At 43.6% G+C, this 15,097-nt stretch overlaps 20 non-coding genes across 20 annotated transcripts; all 20 read right to left on the reverse strand.

The window, feature by feature from the left end:
* Positions 1–196: 196 nt before the first annotated feature.
* TRNAE-UUC (transfer RNA glutamic acid (anticodon UUC)) lies at positions 197–268 on the reverse strand. The gene has a single exon. It is a non-coding gene; the product is annotated as a tRNA-Glu (tRNA).
* Positions 269–594: 326 nt separating this feature from the next.
* TRNAE-CUC (transfer RNA glutamic acid (anticodon CUC)) lies at positions 595–668 on the reverse strand. The gene has a single exon. It is a non-coding gene; the product is annotated as a tRNA-Glu (tRNA).
* A 452-nt stretch (positions 669–1,120) lies between these two features.
* On the reverse strand, positions 1,121–1,192 carry TRNAE-CUC (transfer RNA glutamic acid (anticodon CUC)). Its single transcript has one exon. It is a non-coding gene; the product is annotated as a tRNA-Glu (tRNA).
* A 78-nt stretch (positions 1,193–1,270) lies between these two features.
* TRNAE-CUC (transfer RNA glutamic acid (anticodon CUC)) lies at positions 1,271–1,342 on the reverse strand. The gene has a single exon. It is a non-coding gene; the product is annotated as a tRNA-Glu (tRNA).
* Positions 1,343–2,098: 756 nt separating this feature from the next.
* On the reverse strand, positions 2,099–2,170 carry TRNAE-UUC (transfer RNA glutamic acid (anticodon UUC)). Its single transcript has one exon. It is a non-coding gene; the product is annotated as a tRNA-Glu (tRNA).
* Positions 2,171–2,374: 204 nt separating this feature from the next.
* On the reverse strand, positions 2,375–2,446 carry TRNAE-CUC (transfer RNA glutamic acid (anticodon CUC)). The gene has a single exon. It is a non-coding gene; the product is annotated as a tRNA-Glu (tRNA).
* Positions 2,447–2,649: 203 nt separating this feature from the next.
* TRNAE-CUC (transfer RNA glutamic acid (anticodon CUC)) lies at positions 2,650–2,721 on the reverse strand. Its single transcript has one exon. It is a non-coding gene; the product is annotated as a tRNA-Glu (tRNA).
* Positions 2,722–3,599: 878 nt separating this feature from the next.
* On the reverse strand, positions 3,600–3,671 carry TRNAE-CUC (transfer RNA glutamic acid (anticodon CUC)). Its single transcript has one exon. It is a non-coding gene; the product is annotated as a tRNA-Glu (tRNA).
* A 505-nt stretch (positions 3,672–4,176) lies between these two features.
* TRNAE-UUC (transfer RNA glutamic acid (anticodon UUC)) lies at positions 4,177–4,247 on the reverse strand. The gene has a single exon. It is a non-coding gene; the product is annotated as a tRNA-Glu (tRNA).
* Positions 4,248–4,573: 326 nt separating this feature from the next.
* TRNAE-CUC (transfer RNA glutamic acid (anticodon CUC)) lies at positions 4,574–4,647 on the reverse strand. Its single transcript has one exon. It is a non-coding gene; the product is annotated as a tRNA-Glu (tRNA).
* Positions 4,648–4,974: 327 nt separating this feature from the next.
* On the reverse strand, positions 4,975–5,046 carry TRNAE-CUC (transfer RNA glutamic acid (anticodon CUC)). Its single transcript has one exon. It is a non-coding gene; the product is annotated as a tRNA-Glu (tRNA).
* Positions 5,047–5,551: 505 nt separating this feature from the next.
* On the reverse strand, positions 5,552–5,623 carry TRNAE-UUC (transfer RNA glutamic acid (anticodon UUC)). The gene has a single exon. It is a non-coding gene; the product is annotated as a tRNA-Glu (tRNA).
* Positions 5,624–5,949: 326 nt separating this feature from the next.
* TRNAE-CUC (transfer RNA glutamic acid (anticodon CUC)) lies at positions 5,950–6,023 on the reverse strand. Its single transcript has one exon. It is a non-coding gene; the product is annotated as a tRNA-Glu (tRNA).
* A 452-nt stretch (positions 6,024–6,475) lies between these two features.
* TRNAE-CUC (transfer RNA glutamic acid (anticodon CUC)) lies at positions 6,476–6,547 on the reverse strand. The gene has a single exon. It is a non-coding gene; the product is annotated as a tRNA-Glu (tRNA).
* Positions 6,548–7,052: 505 nt separating this feature from the next.
* Positions 7,053–7,124, reverse strand: TRNAE-UUC (transfer RNA glutamic acid (anticodon UUC)). Its single transcript has one exon. It is a non-coding gene; the product is annotated as a tRNA-Glu (tRNA).
* Positions 7,125–7,450: 326 nt separating this feature from the next.
* Positions 7,451–7,524, reverse strand: TRNAE-CUC (transfer RNA glutamic acid (anticodon CUC)). Its single transcript has one exon. It is a non-coding gene; the product is annotated as a tRNA-Glu (tRNA).
* Positions 7,525–7,976: 452 nt separating this feature from the next.
* On the reverse strand, positions 7,977–8,048 carry TRNAE-CUC (transfer RNA glutamic acid (anticodon CUC)). Its single transcript has one exon. It is a non-coding gene; the product is annotated as a tRNA-Glu (tRNA).
* A 78-nt stretch (positions 8,049–8,126) lies between these two features.
* On the reverse strand, positions 8,127–8,198 carry TRNAE-CUC (transfer RNA glutamic acid (anticodon CUC)). The gene has a single exon. It is a non-coding gene; the product is annotated as a tRNA-Glu (tRNA).
* Positions 8,199–8,954: 756 nt separating this feature from the next.
* Positions 8,955–9,026, reverse strand: TRNAE-UUC (transfer RNA glutamic acid (anticodon UUC)). Its single transcript has one exon. It is a non-coding gene; the product is annotated as a tRNA-Glu (tRNA).
* Positions 9,027–10,856: 1,830 nt separating this feature from the next.
* Positions 10,857–10,928, reverse strand: TRNAE-UUC (transfer RNA glutamic acid (anticodon UUC)). Its single transcript has one exon. It is a non-coding gene; the product is annotated as a tRNA-Glu (tRNA).
* Positions 10,929–15,097: the final 4,169 nt, after the last annotated feature.

Here is a 15,097-nt window from a genome sequence, read left to right on the forward strand (position 1 = left end):
ACCAAGTCTTAAATCTATTCTTGAAAAGCGGTACAAAAGCACTCGCTCCGATACCGGGAATCAAACCCGTGCCTTCTAGGTGAGAGCCAGATATCCTAGCCACTAGACCATATCGGACTGGTTTGTGCAACCTTAGATATTAGTCCTATAAATGTGTCTTTAAATTTATTCTTTAAAAGCGGTACAAAAGCACTGTCTCCGATACCGGGAATCGAACCCGGGCCTTCTGGGTGAAAGCCAGATATCCTAGCCACTAGACCATACCGGACTTGCTTATGCAAGTCCTAATTCTAATCATAAACCTATAACCTTAAATTTATTCTTTAAAAACGGTTCAAAAGCACTCGCTCCGATACCGGTAATCGAACCCGGGCCTTCTGAATGAAAGCCAGGTATCCTAGCCACTAGACCATATCAGACTTGCTCAAGCAAGTCTTAAATCTATTCTTGAAAAGCGGTTCAAAAGCACTCTCTCCGATACCGGGAATCGAACCCGGGCCTTCTGGTGAAAGCCAGGTACCCTAGCCACTAGACCATATCGGACTAGCTCAACCAATTCTTAAATCTATTCTTGAATAGCGGTACAAAAGCACTCGCTCCGATACCGGGAATCGAACCCGTGCCTTCTGGGTGAGAGCCAGATATCCTTGCCACTAGACCATATCGGCCTGGTTTGTGCAACCCTAGATATTAGTCCTATAAATGTGTCTTTAAATTTAGTCTTTAAAAGCGGTGCATAGCACTCGCTCCGATACCGGGAATCGAACCCGGGCCTTCTGAATGAAAGCCAGGTATCCTAGCCACTAGACCATATCAGACTTGCTCAAGCAAGTCTTAAATCTATTCTTGAAAAGCGGTTCAAAAGCACTCGCTCCGATACCGGGAATCGAACCCGGGCCTTCTGGTGAAAGCCAGGTATCCTAGCCACTAGACCATATCGGACTAGCTCAACCAAGTCTTAAATCTATTCTTGAAAAGCGGTACAAAAGCACTCGCTCCGATACCGGGAATCGATCCCGGGCTTTCTGGGTGAAAGCCAGGTATCCTTGCCACTAGACCATATTGGACTAGCTCAACCAAGTCGTAATTCTATTCTTGAAAAGCGGTACAAAAGCACTCGCTCCGATACCGGGAATCGAACCCGGGCCTTCTCGGTGAGAGCCGGATATCCTAGCCACTAGACCATATCGGACTGGTTTGAGCAACCCTAGATATAAGTCCTATAAATGTGTCTTTAAATTTAGTCTTTAAAAGCGGTGCATAGCACTCGCTCCGATACCGGGAATCGAACCCGTGCCTTCTGAGTGAGAGCCAGATATCCTAGCCACTAGACCATATCGGACTGGTTTGTGCAACCCTAGATATTAGTCCTATAAATGTGTCTTTTAATTTATTCTTTAAAAGCGGTACAAAAGCACTGTCTCCTATACCGGGAATCGAACCCGGGCCTTCTGAGTGAAAGCCAGGTATCCTAGCCACTAGACCATATCGGACTAGCTCAACCAAGTCTTAAATCTATTCTTGAAAAGCGGTACAAAAGCACTGTCTCCTATACAGGGAATCGAACCCGGGCCTTCTGAGTGAAAGCCAGGTATCCTTGCCACTAGACCATATTGGACTAGCTCAACCAAGTCTTAAATCTATTCTTAAAAAGCGGTACAAAAGAACTCGCTCCGATACCGAAAATCGAACCCGGGCTTTCTGGGTGAAAGCCAGATATCCTAGCCACTAGACCATACCGGACTTGCTTAAGCAAGTCTTAATTCTAATCATAAACCTATAACCTTAAGTTTATTCTTTAAAAACGGTTCAAAAGCACTCGCTCCGATACCGGGAATCGAACCCGGGCCTTCTGAGTGAAAGCCAGGTATCCTAGCCACTAGACCATATCGGACTAGATCAACCAAGTCTTAAATCTATTCTTGAAAAGCGGTACAAAAGCACTCGCTCCGATACCGGGAATCAAACCCGTGCCTTCTAGGTGAGAGCCAGATATCCTAGCCACTAGACCATATCGGACTGGTTTGTGCAACCTTAGATATTAGTCGTATAAATGTGTCTTTAAATTTATTCTTTAAAAGCGGTACAAAAGCACTCGCTCCGATACCGGGAATCGAACCCGGGCCTTCTGGGTGAAGGCCAGATATCCTAGCCACTAGACCATACCGGACTTGCTTAAGCAAGTCTTAATTCTAATCATAAACCTATAACCTTAAGTTTATTCTTTAAAAACGGTTCAAAAGCACTCGCTCCGATACCGGGAATCGAACCCGGGCCTTCTGAGTGAAAGCCAGGTATCCTAGCCACTAGACCATATCGGACTAGCTCAACCAAGTCTTAAATCTATTCTTGAAAAGCGGTACAAAAGCACTCGCTCCGATACCGGGAATCGAACCCATGCCTTCTGGGTGAGAGCCAGATATCCTTGCCACTAGACCATATCGGACTGGTTTGAGCAACCCTAGATATTAGCCCTATAAATGTGTCTTTTAATTTATTCTTTAAAAGCGGTAAAAAGCACTGTCTCCGATACCAGGAATCGAACCCGGGCCTTCTGAGTGAAAGAAAGGTATCCTAGCCACTAGACCATATCGGACTTGCTCAACCAAGTCTTAAATCTATTCTTGAAAAGCGGTTCAAAAGCACTCGCTCCGATACCGGGAATCGAACCCGGGCCTTCTCGGTGAGAGCCGGATATCCTAGCCACTAGACCATATCGGACTGGTTTGAGCAACCCTAGATATTAGTCCTATAAATGTGTCTTTAAATTTAGTCTTTAAAAGCGGTACATAGTACTCGCTCCGATACCGGGAATCGATCCCGGGCCTTCTGGTGAAAGCCAGGTATCCTAGCCACTAGACCATATCGGACTTGCTTAACCAAGTCTTAATTCTAATCATAAACCTATAACCTTAAGTTTATTCTTCAAAAACGGTTCAAAAGCACTCGCTCCGATACCGGGAATCGAACCCGGGCCTTCTGAGTGAAAGCCAGGTTTCCTAGCAACTAGACCATATCGGACTAGATCAACCAAGTCTTAAATCTATTCTTGAAAAGCGGTACAAAAGCACTCGCTCCGATACCGGGAATCAAACCTGTGCCTTCTAGGTGAGAGCCAGATATCCTAGCCACTAGACCATATCGGACTGGTTTGTGCAACCCTAGATATTAGTCCTATAAATGTGTCTTTTAATTTATTCTTTAAAAGCGGTAAAAAAGCACTGTCTCCTATACCGGGAATCGAACCCGGGCCTTCTGAATGAAAGCCAGGTATCCTAGCCACTAGACCATATCAGACTTGCTCAAGCAAGTCTTAAATCTATTCTTGAAAAGCGGTTCAAAAGCACTCGCTCCGATACCGGGAATCGAACCCGGGCCTTCTGGTGAAAGCCAGGTATCCTAGCCACTAGACCATATCGGACTAGCTCAACCAAGTCTTAAATCTATTCTTGAAAAGCGGTACAAAAGCACTCGCTCCGATACCGGGAATCGAACCCGGGCTTTCTGGGTGAAAGCCAGGTATCCTTGCCACTAGACCATATTGGACTAGCTCAACCAAGTTGTAATTCTATTCTTGAAAAGCGGTACAAAAGCACTCGCTCCGATACCGGGAATCGAACCCGGGCCTTCTAGGTGAGAGCCGGATATCCTAGCCACTAGACCATATCGGACTGGTTTAAGCAAACCCTAGATATTAGTCCTATAAATGTGTCTTTAAATTTAGTCTTTAAAAGCGGTACATAGCACTCGCTCCGATACCGGGAATCGATCCCCGGCCTTCTGGTGAAAGGCAGGTATCCTAGCCACTAGACCATATCGGACTTGCTTAACCAAGTCTTAATTCTAATCATAAACCTATAACCTTAAGTTTATTCTTCAAAAACGGTTCAAAAGCACTCGCTCCGATACCGGGAATCGAACCCGGGCCTTCTGAGTGAAAGCCAGGTTTCCTATACACTAGACCATATCGGACTAGATCAACCAAGTCTTAAATCTATTCTTGAGAAGCGGTACAAAAGCACTCGCTCCGATACCGGGAATCAAACCCGTGCCTTCTAGGTGAGAGCCAGATATCCTAGCCACTAGACCATATCGGACTGGTTTGTGCAACCTTAGATATTAGTCCTATAAATGTGTCTTTAAATTTATTCTTTAAAAGCGGTACAAAAGCACTGTCTCCGATACCGGGAATCGAACCCGGGCCTTCTGGGTGAAAGCCAGATATCTAGCCACTAGACCATACCGGACTTGCTTATGCAAGTCCTAATTCTAATCATAAACCTATAACCTTAAATTTATTCTTTAAAAACGGTTCAAAAGCACTCGCTCCGATACCGGTAATCGAACCCGGGCCTTCTGAATGAAAGCCAGGTATCCTAGCCACTAGACCATATCAGACTTGCTCAAGCAAGTCTTAAATCTATTCTTGAAAAGCGGTTCAAAAGCACTCGCTCCGATACCGGGAATCGAACCCGGGCCTTCTGGTGAAAGCCAGGTACCCTAGCCACTAGACCATATCGGACTAGCTCAACCAAGTCTTAAATCTATTCTTGAATAGCGGTACAAAAGCACTCGCTCCGATACCGGGAATCGAACCCGTGCCTTCTGGGTGAGAGCCAGATATCCTTGCCACTAGACCATATCGGCCTGGTTTGTGCAACCCTAGATATTAGTCCTATAAATGTGTCTTTAAATTTAGTCTTTAAAAGCGGTGCATAGCACTCGCTCCGATACCGGGAATCGAACCCGGGCCTTCTGAATGAAAGCCAGGTATCCTAGCCACTAGACCATATCAGACTTGCTCAAGCAAGTCTTAAACCTATTCTTGAAAAGCGGTTCAAAAGCACTCGCTCCGATACCGGGAATCGAACCCGGGCCTTCTGGTGAAAGCCAGGTATCCTTGCCACTAGACCATATTGGACTAGCTCAACCAAGTTGTAATTCTATTCTTGAAAAGCGGTACAAAAGCACTCGCTCCGATACCGGGAATCGAACCCGGGCCTTCTCGGTGAGAGCCGGATATCCTAGCCACTAGACCATATCGGACTGGTTTAAGCAAACCCTAGATATTAGTCCTATAAATGTGTCTTTAAATTTAGTCTTTAAAAGCGGTACATAGCACTCGCTCCGATACCGGGAATCGATCCCCGGCCTTCTGGTGAAAGGCAGGTATCCTAGCCACTAGACCATATCGGACTTGCTTAACCAAGTCTTAATTCTAATCATAAACCTATAACCTTAAGTTTATTCTTCAAAAACGGTTCAAAAGCACTCGCTCCGATACCGGGAATCGAACCCGGGCCTTCTGAGTGAAAGCCAGGTTTCCTATACACTAGACCATATCGGACTAGATCAACCAAGTCTTAAATCTATTCTTGAAAAGCGGTACAAAAGCACTCGCTCCGATACCGGGAATCAAACCCGTGCCTTCTAGGTGAGAGCCAGATATCCTAGCCACTAGACCATATCGGACTGGTTTGTGCAACCTTAGATATTAGTCCTATAAATGTGTCTTTAAATTTATTCTTTAAAAGCGGTACAAAAGCACTGTCTCCGATACCGGGAATCGAACCCGGGCCTTCTGGGTGAAAGCCAGATATCCTAGCCACTAGACCATACCGGACTTGCTTATGCAAGTCCTAATTCTAATCATAAACCTATAACCTTAAATTTATTCTTTAAAAACGGTTCAAAAGCACTCGCTCCGATACCGGTAATCGAACCCGGGCCTTCTGAATGAAAGCCAGGTATCCTAGCCACTAGACCATATCAGACTTGCTCAAGCAAGTCTTAAATCTATTCTTGAAAAGCGGTTCAAAAGCACTCGCTCCGATACCGGGAATCGAACCCGGGCCTTCTGGTGAAAGCCAGGTACCCTAGCCACTAGACCATATCGGACTAGCTCAACCAAGTCTTAAATCTATTCTTGAATAGCGGTACAAAAGCACTCGCTCCGATAACGGGAATCGAACCCGTGCCTTCTGGGTGAGAGCCAGATATCCTTGCCACTAGACCATATCGGCCTGGTTTGTGCAACCCTAGATATTAGTCCTATAAATGTGTCTTTAAAATTAGTCTTTAAAAGCGGTGCATAGCACTCGCTCCGATACCGGGAATCGAACCCGGGCCTTCTGAATGAAAGCCAGGTATCCTAGCCACTAGACCATATCAGACTTGCTCAAGCAAGTCTTAAATCTATTCTTGAAAAGCGGTTCAAAAGCACTCGCTCCGATACCGGGAATCGAACCCGGGCCTTCTGGTGAAAGCCAGGTATCCTAGCCACTAGACCATATCGGACTAGCTCAACCAAGTCTTAAATCTATTCTTGAAAAGCGGTACAAAAGCACTCGCTCCGATACCGGGAATCGAACCCGGGCTTTCTGGGTGAAAGCCAGGTATCCTTGCCACTAGACCATATTGGACTAGCTCAACCAAGTTGTAATTCTATTCTTGAAAAGCGGTACAAAAGCACTCGCTCCGATACCGGGAATCGAACCCGGGCCTTCTCGGTGAGAGCCGGATATCCTAGCCACTAGACCATATCGGACTGGTTTAAGCAAACCCTAGATATTAGTCCTATAAATGTGTCTTTAAATTTAGTCTTTAAAAGCGGTACATAGCACTCGCTCCGATACCGGGAATCGATCCCCGGCCTTCTGGTGAAAGGCAGGTATCCTAGCCACTAGACCATATCGGACTTGCTTAACCAAGTCTTAATTCTAATCATAAACCTATAACCTTAAGTTTATTCTTCAAAAACGGTTCAAAAGCACTCGCTCCGATACCGGGAATCGAACCCGGGCCTTCTGAGTGAAAGCCAGGTTTCCTATACACTAGACCATATCGGACTAGATCAACCAAGTCTTAAATCTATTCTTGAAAAGCGGTACAAAAGCACTCGCTCCGATACCGGGAATCAAACCCGTGCCTTCTAGGTGAGAGCCAGATATCCTAGCCACTAGACCATATCGGACTGGTTTGTGCAACCTTAGATATTAGTCCTATAAATGTGTCTTTAAATTTATTCTTTAAAAGCGGTACAAAAGCACTGTCTCCGATACCGGGAATCGAACCCGGGCCTTCTGGGTGAAAGCCAGATATCCTAGCCACTAGACCATACCGGACTTGCTTATGCAAGTCCTAATTCTAATCATAAACCTATAACCTTAAATTTATTCTTTAAAAACGGTTCAAAAGCACTCGCTCCGATACCGGTAATCGAACCCGGGCCTTCTGAATGAAAGCCAGGTATCCTAGCCACTAGACCATATCAGACTTGCTCAAGCAAGTCTTAAATCTATTCTTGAAAAGCGGTTCAAAAGCACTCTCTCCGATACCGGGAATCGAACCCGGGCCTTCTGGTGAAAGCCAGGTACCCTAGCCACTAGACCATATCGGACTAGCTCAACCAATTCTTAAATCTATTCTTGAATAGCGGTACAAAAGCACTCGCTCCGATACCGGGAATCGAACCCGTGCCTTCTGGGTGAGAGCCAGATATCCTTGCCACTAGACCATATCGGCCTGGTTTGTGCAACCCTAGATATTAGTCCTATAAATGTGTCTTTAAATTTAGTCTTTAAAAGCGGTGCATAGCACTCGCTCCGATACCGGGAATCGAACCCGGGCCTTCTGAATGAAAGCCAGGTATCCTAGCCACTAGACCATATCAGACTTGCTCAAGCAAGTCTTAAATCTATTCTTGAAAAGCGGTTCAAAAGCACTCGCTCCGATACCGGGAATCGAACCCGGGCCTTCTGGTGAAAGCCAGGTATCCTAGCCACTAGACCATATCGGACTAGCTCAACCAAGTCTTAAATCTATTCTTGAAAAGCGGTACAAAAGCACTCGCTCCGATACCGGGAATCGATCCCGGGCTTTCTGGGTGAAAGCCAGGTATCCTTGCCACTAGACCATATTGGACTAGCTCAACCAAGTCGTAATTCTATTCTTGAAAAGCGGTACAAAAGCACTCGCTCCGATACCGGGAATCGAACCCGGGCCTTCTCGGTGAGAGCCGGATATCCTAGCCACTAGACCATATCGGACTGGTTTGAGCAACCCTAGATATAAGTCCTATAAATGTGTCTTTAAATTTAGTCTTTAAAAGCGGTGCATAGCACTCGCTCCGATACCGGGAATCGAACCCGTGCCTTCTGAGTGAGAGCCAGATATCCTAGCCACTAGACCATATCGGACTGGTTTGTGCAACCCTAGATATTAGTCCTATAAATGTGTCTTTTAATTTATTCTTTAAAAGCGGTACAAAAGCACTGTCTCCTATACCGGGAATCGAACCCGGGCCTTCTGAGTGAAAGCCAGGTATCCTAGCCACTAGACCATATCGGACTAGCTCAACCAAGTCTTAAATCTATTCTTGAAAAGCGGTACAAAAGCACTGTCTCCTATACAGGGAATCGAACCCGGGCCTTCTGAGTGAAAGCCAGGTATCCTTGCCACTAGACCATATTGGACTAGCTCAACCAAGTCTTAAATCTATTCTTAAAAAGCGGTACAAAAGAACTCGCTCCGATACCGAAAATCGAACCCGGGCTTTCTGGGTGAAAGCCAGATATCCTAGCCACTAGACCATACCGGACTTGCTTAAGCAAGTCTTAATTCTAATCATAAACCTATAACCTTAAGTTTATTCTTTAAAAACGGTTCAAAAGCACTCGCTCCGATACCGGGAATCGAACCCGGGCCTTCTGAGTGAAAGCCAGGTATCCTAGCCACTAGACCATATCGGACTAGATCAACCAAGTCTTAAATCTATTCTTGAAAAGCGGTACAAAAGCACTCGCTCCGATACCGGGAATCAAACCCGTGCCTTCTAGGTGAGAGCCAGATATCCTAGCCACTAGACCATATCGGACTGGTTTGTGCAACCTTAGATATTAGTCGTATAAATGTGTCTTTAAATTTATTCTTTAAAAGCGGTACAAAAGCACTCGCTCCGATACCGGGAATCGAACCCGGGCCTTCTGGGTGAAGGCCAGATATCCTAGCCACTAGACCATACCGGACTTGCTTAAGCAAGTCTTAATTCTAATCATAAACCTATAACCTTAAGTTTATTCTTTAAAAACGGTTCAAAAGCACTCGCTCCGATACCGGGAATCGAACCCGGGCCTTCTGAGTGAAAGCCAGGTATCCTAGCCACTAGACCATATCGGACTACATCAACCAAGTCTTAAATCTTTTCTTGAAAAGCGGTACAAAAGCACTCGCTTCGATACCGGGAATCGAACCCGTGCCTTGTGAGTGAGAGCCAGATATCCTAGCCACTAGACCATATCGGACTGGTTTGTGCAACCCTAGATATTAGTCCTATAAATGTGTCTTTTAATTTATTCTTTAAAAGCGGTACAAAAGCACTGTCTCCTATACCGGGAATCGAACCCGGGCCTTCTGGTGAAAGCCAGGTATCCTAGCCACTAGACCATATCGGACTAGCTCAACCAAGTCTTAAATATATTCTTGAAAAGCGGTACTAAAGCACTCGCTCCGATACCGGGAATCGAACCCGGGCCTTCTCGGTGAGAGCCGGATATCCTAGCCACTAGATCATATCGGACTGGTTTGAGCAACCCTAGATATTAGTCCTATAAATGTGTCTTTAAATTTAGCCTTTAAAAGCGGTACATAGCACTCGCTCCGATACCGGGAATCGATCCCAGGCCTTCTGGTGAAAGCCAGGTATCCTAGCTACTAGACCATATCGGACTTGCTTAACCAAGTCTTAATTCTAATCATAAACCTATAACCTTAAGTTTAGTCTTCAAAAACGGTTCAAAAGCACTCGCTCCGATACCGGGAATCGAACCCGGCCCTTCTGAGTGAAAGCCACGTATCCTAGCCACTAGACCATACCGGACTAGATCAACCAAGTCTTAAATCTATTCTTGAAAAGCGGTACAAAAGCACTCGCTCCGATACCGGGAATCGAACCCGTGCTTTCTGAGTGAGAACGAGATATCCTAGCCACTAGACCATATCGGACTGGTTTGTGCAACCCTAGATATTAGTCCTATAAATGTGTCTTTTAATTTATTCTTTAAAAGCGGTACAAAAGCACTGTCTCCTATACCGGGAATCGAACCCGGGCCTTCTGAGTGAAAGCTAGGTATCCTAGCCACTAGACCATATCAGACTTGCTCAAGCAAGTCTTAAATCTATTCTTGAAAAGCGGTTCAAAAGCACTCGCTCCGATACCGGGAATCGAACCCGGGCCTTCTGGTGAAAGCCAGGTATCCTAGCCACTAGACCATATCGAACTAGCTCAACCAAGTCTTAAATCTATTCTTGAAAAGCGGTACAAAAGCACTCGCTCCGATACCGGGAATCGAACCCGGGCTTTCTGGGTGAAAGCCAGGTATCCTTGCCACTAGACCATATTGGACTAGCTCAACCAAGTCTTAAATCTATTCTTGAAAAGCGGTACAAAAGAACTCGCTCCGATACCGAAAATCGAACCCGGGCTTTCTGGGTGAAAGCCAGGTATCCTTGCCACAAGACCATATTGGACTAGCTCAACCAAGTCTTAATTCTATTCTTGAAAAGCGGTACAAAAGCACTTGCTCCGATACCGGGAACCGAACCCGGGCCTTCTCGGTGAGAGCCGGATATCCTAGCCACTAGACCATATCGGACTTGCTTAACCAAGTCTTAATTCTAATCATAAACCTATAACCTTAAGTTTATTCTTCAAAAACGGTTCAAAAGCACTCGCTCCGATACCGGGAATCGAACCCGGGCCTTCTGAGTGAAAGCCAGGTATCCTAGCCACTAGACCATATCGGACTAGATCAACCAAGTCTTAAATCTATTCTTGAAAAGCGGTACAAAAGCACTCGCTCCGATACCGGGAATCGAACCCGGGCCTTCTGGGTGAAAGCCAGATATCCTAGCCACTAGACCATACCGGACTTGCTTAAGCAAGTCTTAATTCTAATCATAAACCTATAACCTTAAGTTTATTCATTAAAAACGGTTCAAAAGCACTCGCTCCGATACCGGGAATCGAACCCGGGCCTTCTGAGTGAAAGCCAGGTATCCTAGCCACTAGACCATATCGGACTACATCAACCAAGTCTTAAATCTTTTCTTGAAAAGCGGTACAAAAGCCCTCGCTTCGATACCGGGAATCGAACCCGCGCCTTGTGAGTGAGAGCCAGATATCCTAGCCACTAGACCATATCGGACTGGTTTGTGCAACCCTAGATATTAGTCCTATAAATGTGTCTTTTAATTTATTCTTTAAAAGCGGTACAAAAGCACTGTCTCCTATACCGGGAATCGAACCCGGGCCTTCTGGTGAAAGCCAGGTATCCTAGCCACTAGACCATATCGGACTAGCTCAACCAAGTCTTAAATATATTCTTGAAAAGCGGTACTAAAGCACTCGCTCCGATACCGGGAATCGAACCCGGGCCTTCTCGGTGAGAGCCGGATATCCTAGCCACTAGATCATATCGGACTGGTTTGAGCAACCCTAGATATTAGTCCTATAAATGTGTCTTTAAATTTAGCCTTTAAAAGCGGTACATAGCACTCGCTCCGATACCGGGAATCGATCCCGGGCCTTCTGGTGAAAGCCAGGTATCCTAGCTACTAGACCATATCGGACTTGCGTAACCAAGTCTTAATTCTAATCATAAACCTATAACCTTAAGTTTATTCTTCAAAAACGGTTCAAAAGCACTCGCTCCGATACCGGGAATCGAACCCGGCCCTTCTGAGTGAAAGCCACGTATCCTAGCCACTAGACCATACCGGACTAGATCAACCAAGTCTTAAATCTATTCTTGAAAAGCGGTACAAAAGCACTCGCTCCGATACCGGGAATCGAACCCGTGCTTTCTGAGTGAGAACCAGATATCCTAGCCACTAGACCATATCGGACTGGTTTGTGCAACCCTAGATATTAGTCCTATAAATGTGTCTTTTAATTTATTCTTTAAAAGCGGTACAAAAGCACTGTCTCCTATTTTAATATAAATTTAAATGAAACCAGCACCACAACGCAGAGACTAATAGATCTGACAAGCAGCTATGGCCTAAACCAATTGGTGACTGAACCAACAAGGGTAACGGCAACTAGCGCATCCCTAATCGATCACTGTTTTACTAATACTACCGCGCAAGTCAAGGTTATGAACAACATAGATGCATCTGATCATTTCCCAATTAATATCTCTTGTCACTGCCTCCAAGAAAGTAGACCTAAAATTAAAATTAGGAATTTCTCGCAACACAATATAACTAAATTTATTAATATCCTACAAAAAAAAGTTTGGAAACCCATGGTACATACCGTAGACGTAAACACTGAATTCAATGAATTCCATGATTTCTTTGTTGAGGCTTACGATACTACATTCCCTTACTATGAGGTGACAAAAAGTGATTCCAGTAAATGGATTATTAATGATATACTCAGTGCCATAAAAGTAAAAAGAAGGACCAAAAGAATATCGAAACGTAACCCTACTGAGGCCAATATAAGACAATACAAAGTCCAAAGAAATCTTTGCAATAAGATGATTAGAGACGCAAGAATTAACTATTATAAAAAAGCATTGGAGGTCTGCCAGGCTGATCCGAAGAAGACATGGAAAACAATCAATGACCTGTTAGGGAAAGGCAAACTTAAAAAAGAAACATCGATTGAAAACACCCCAGACAACTTCAACAATTTTTTTAACCCACCTCAAACTAACCAAGGCCAATCTATGAACGCATACAAAAACACACCAGTTGTCGAAAACCTACCGAATACTATGGCCCTTTTCCAAGTAGAGGAATCGGAGATATTAAACATAGTTTCACTATTAAAAAGCGACTCTGCTGCAGGCTTTGACGATATCTCACCAAGAATACTAAAACTTGTAGCGCCATTGATAATAAAGCCTCTCACAAACCTAATAAATCTGTCTCTTGACAAAGGCCAATACCCGCAACGTCTTAAAAAATCAATTATTGTGCCCATACACAAATCCGGTAACAGGCATTCTCCCAATAATTACAGACCGATCTCAATCCTCTCAATCTTTGCCAAAGTCTTTGATAAATGCTTTAATAACAGGCTTGCAAAATTTGTAAATAAGTTCCAACTGATAACGAATAAGCAATTTGGATTTAGAGAGAACTCTAGTGTAGAAGTAGCTAACCTAAAGGTCTATAAAAAAATTGTGGATCAACTTGATAAAAACTCTTACGCTTTGGCAGTATTTTTGGATCTCAGAAAGGCCTTTGATACCGTTAACCATTCACTTCTACTGGGAAAATTATATTCCATGGGTGTGAGGGGCAAGAGTCATAACTGGCTAAATTCATACTTACAAGGGCGACAGAGTCAAACCAAACTTAATGGTAAAGTTTCCTCAGAAAATGTGGTGCTATGTGGAGTTCCTCAGGGATCAATTCTCTCTCCACTTTTGTTCAACCTATTCATCAATGATATAGTTGCGATCGATAAAGAGAACTTTTTAACCCTGTATGCGGATGACACGGTCAGTGTCAACGGGGGATCAGAACTGAATCATGTTATGGCTGATGCCAATAAGCTACTCGTCAAAATAGATACCTGGCTTAAAGTTAATCTTCTTGAGTTAAACACCGAAAAAACCGTGTACATGATATTCTCCAACATTAACAAGCCCCGCCACAACAATACCAGAATTCGACTAGGAGATAAGATACTACAGGAAGTTGTTTTATATAAATACCTCGGTATATGGTACGATCCACATCTAAAATTTAATACACATATAGATAACATAGTAAAGAAAATTGCATATTGAACATATTTGATCCATCAAAACAGAAAGATTCTCAACTACGAAATACGACTGCAGCTCTACTATGCGCTAATTTACTCTCACCTAACATTCTGCATTGCGATTTGGGGCAATACATCAAAATACAATTTGAATCGACTACTAATACTTCAAAAAAGATCTCTAAGAATAGTGGACAATAAACCATATTTGGCACCAACCGCCCCGATATTTAAATCCCACCAGGTCCTTTCTATCTATCAAATATATGAATTTGCATGTTTACTATTGATTTTTAAATCACTGAAATCTAACATATTTAACCCGTTTCTTTTACGCACACCTTCAGAGCACCATACACGACAATACCTACTATTGGAAATAGAATACGCGCGCACTTCTACAAAATTCAATTCTATCTTTTGTAAAATGACCAAGCAATTCAATGACCTAAACCCTTCCCTAAATATAAGTATAGGTAAATTTAAAACTGTAGTGCGGCAGTATATTTTAAATCGTATAACATAAAATGGTAACATATGAGAACGGTTGAATTGGATTACCTTAATGTTTAATTCAATCTAACTCTAGAAATGTATCTATTCTAATGTTTAACTCTAATTTTATAACTCATTTAAACTAATATGTAACTAACTGTAGATTTTTTTTTGTTTGTTATTATGCTAAAACCTAATTTTAAAACTTAATACACTAGTGTCCAACCCCCTTTGTTCTTATATTTAAGCTAAATATATTACACCTAAAATTATTAAAAATAAACATAACATTAATGAAAATATAATAAAAGGCATGATTAACAACTATGTATAAAATATGTAATACGGCTAAAAGTCATTTTTTGACTTGGCCTTGCATTGTAACGGGCAAGACCGTAGTGGACAAAAGTAAATAAATAAATTATTATTATTATACCGGGAATCGAACCCGGGCCTTCTGAGTGAAAGCTAGGTATCCTAGCCACTAGACCATATCAGACTTGCTCAAGCAAGTCTTAAATCTATTCTTGAAAAGCGGTTCAAAAGCACTCGCTCCGATACCGCGAATCGAACCCGGGCCTTCTGGTGAAAGCCAGGTATCCTAGCCACTAGACCATATCGAACTAGCTCAACCAAGTCTTAAATCTATTCTTGAAAAGCGGTACAAAAGCACTCGCTCCGATACCGGGAATCGAACCCGGGCTTTCTGGGTGAAAGCCAGGTATCCTTGCCACTAGACCATATTGGACTAGCTCAACCAAGTCTTAAATCTATTCTTGAAAAGCGGTACAAAAGAACTCGCTCCGATACCGAAAATCG

This window comes from Phalangium opilio, unplaced genomic scaffold (genome assembly GCF_054372755.1).
Source record: "Phalangium opilio isolate 3A_F unplaced genomic scaffold, DU_Popi_V2 ptg000046l_1, whole genome shotgun sequence".
Classification (NCBI taxonomy): Eukaryota; Metazoa; Arthropoda; class Arachnida; order Opiliones; family Phalangiidae; genus Phalangium; species Phalangium opilio.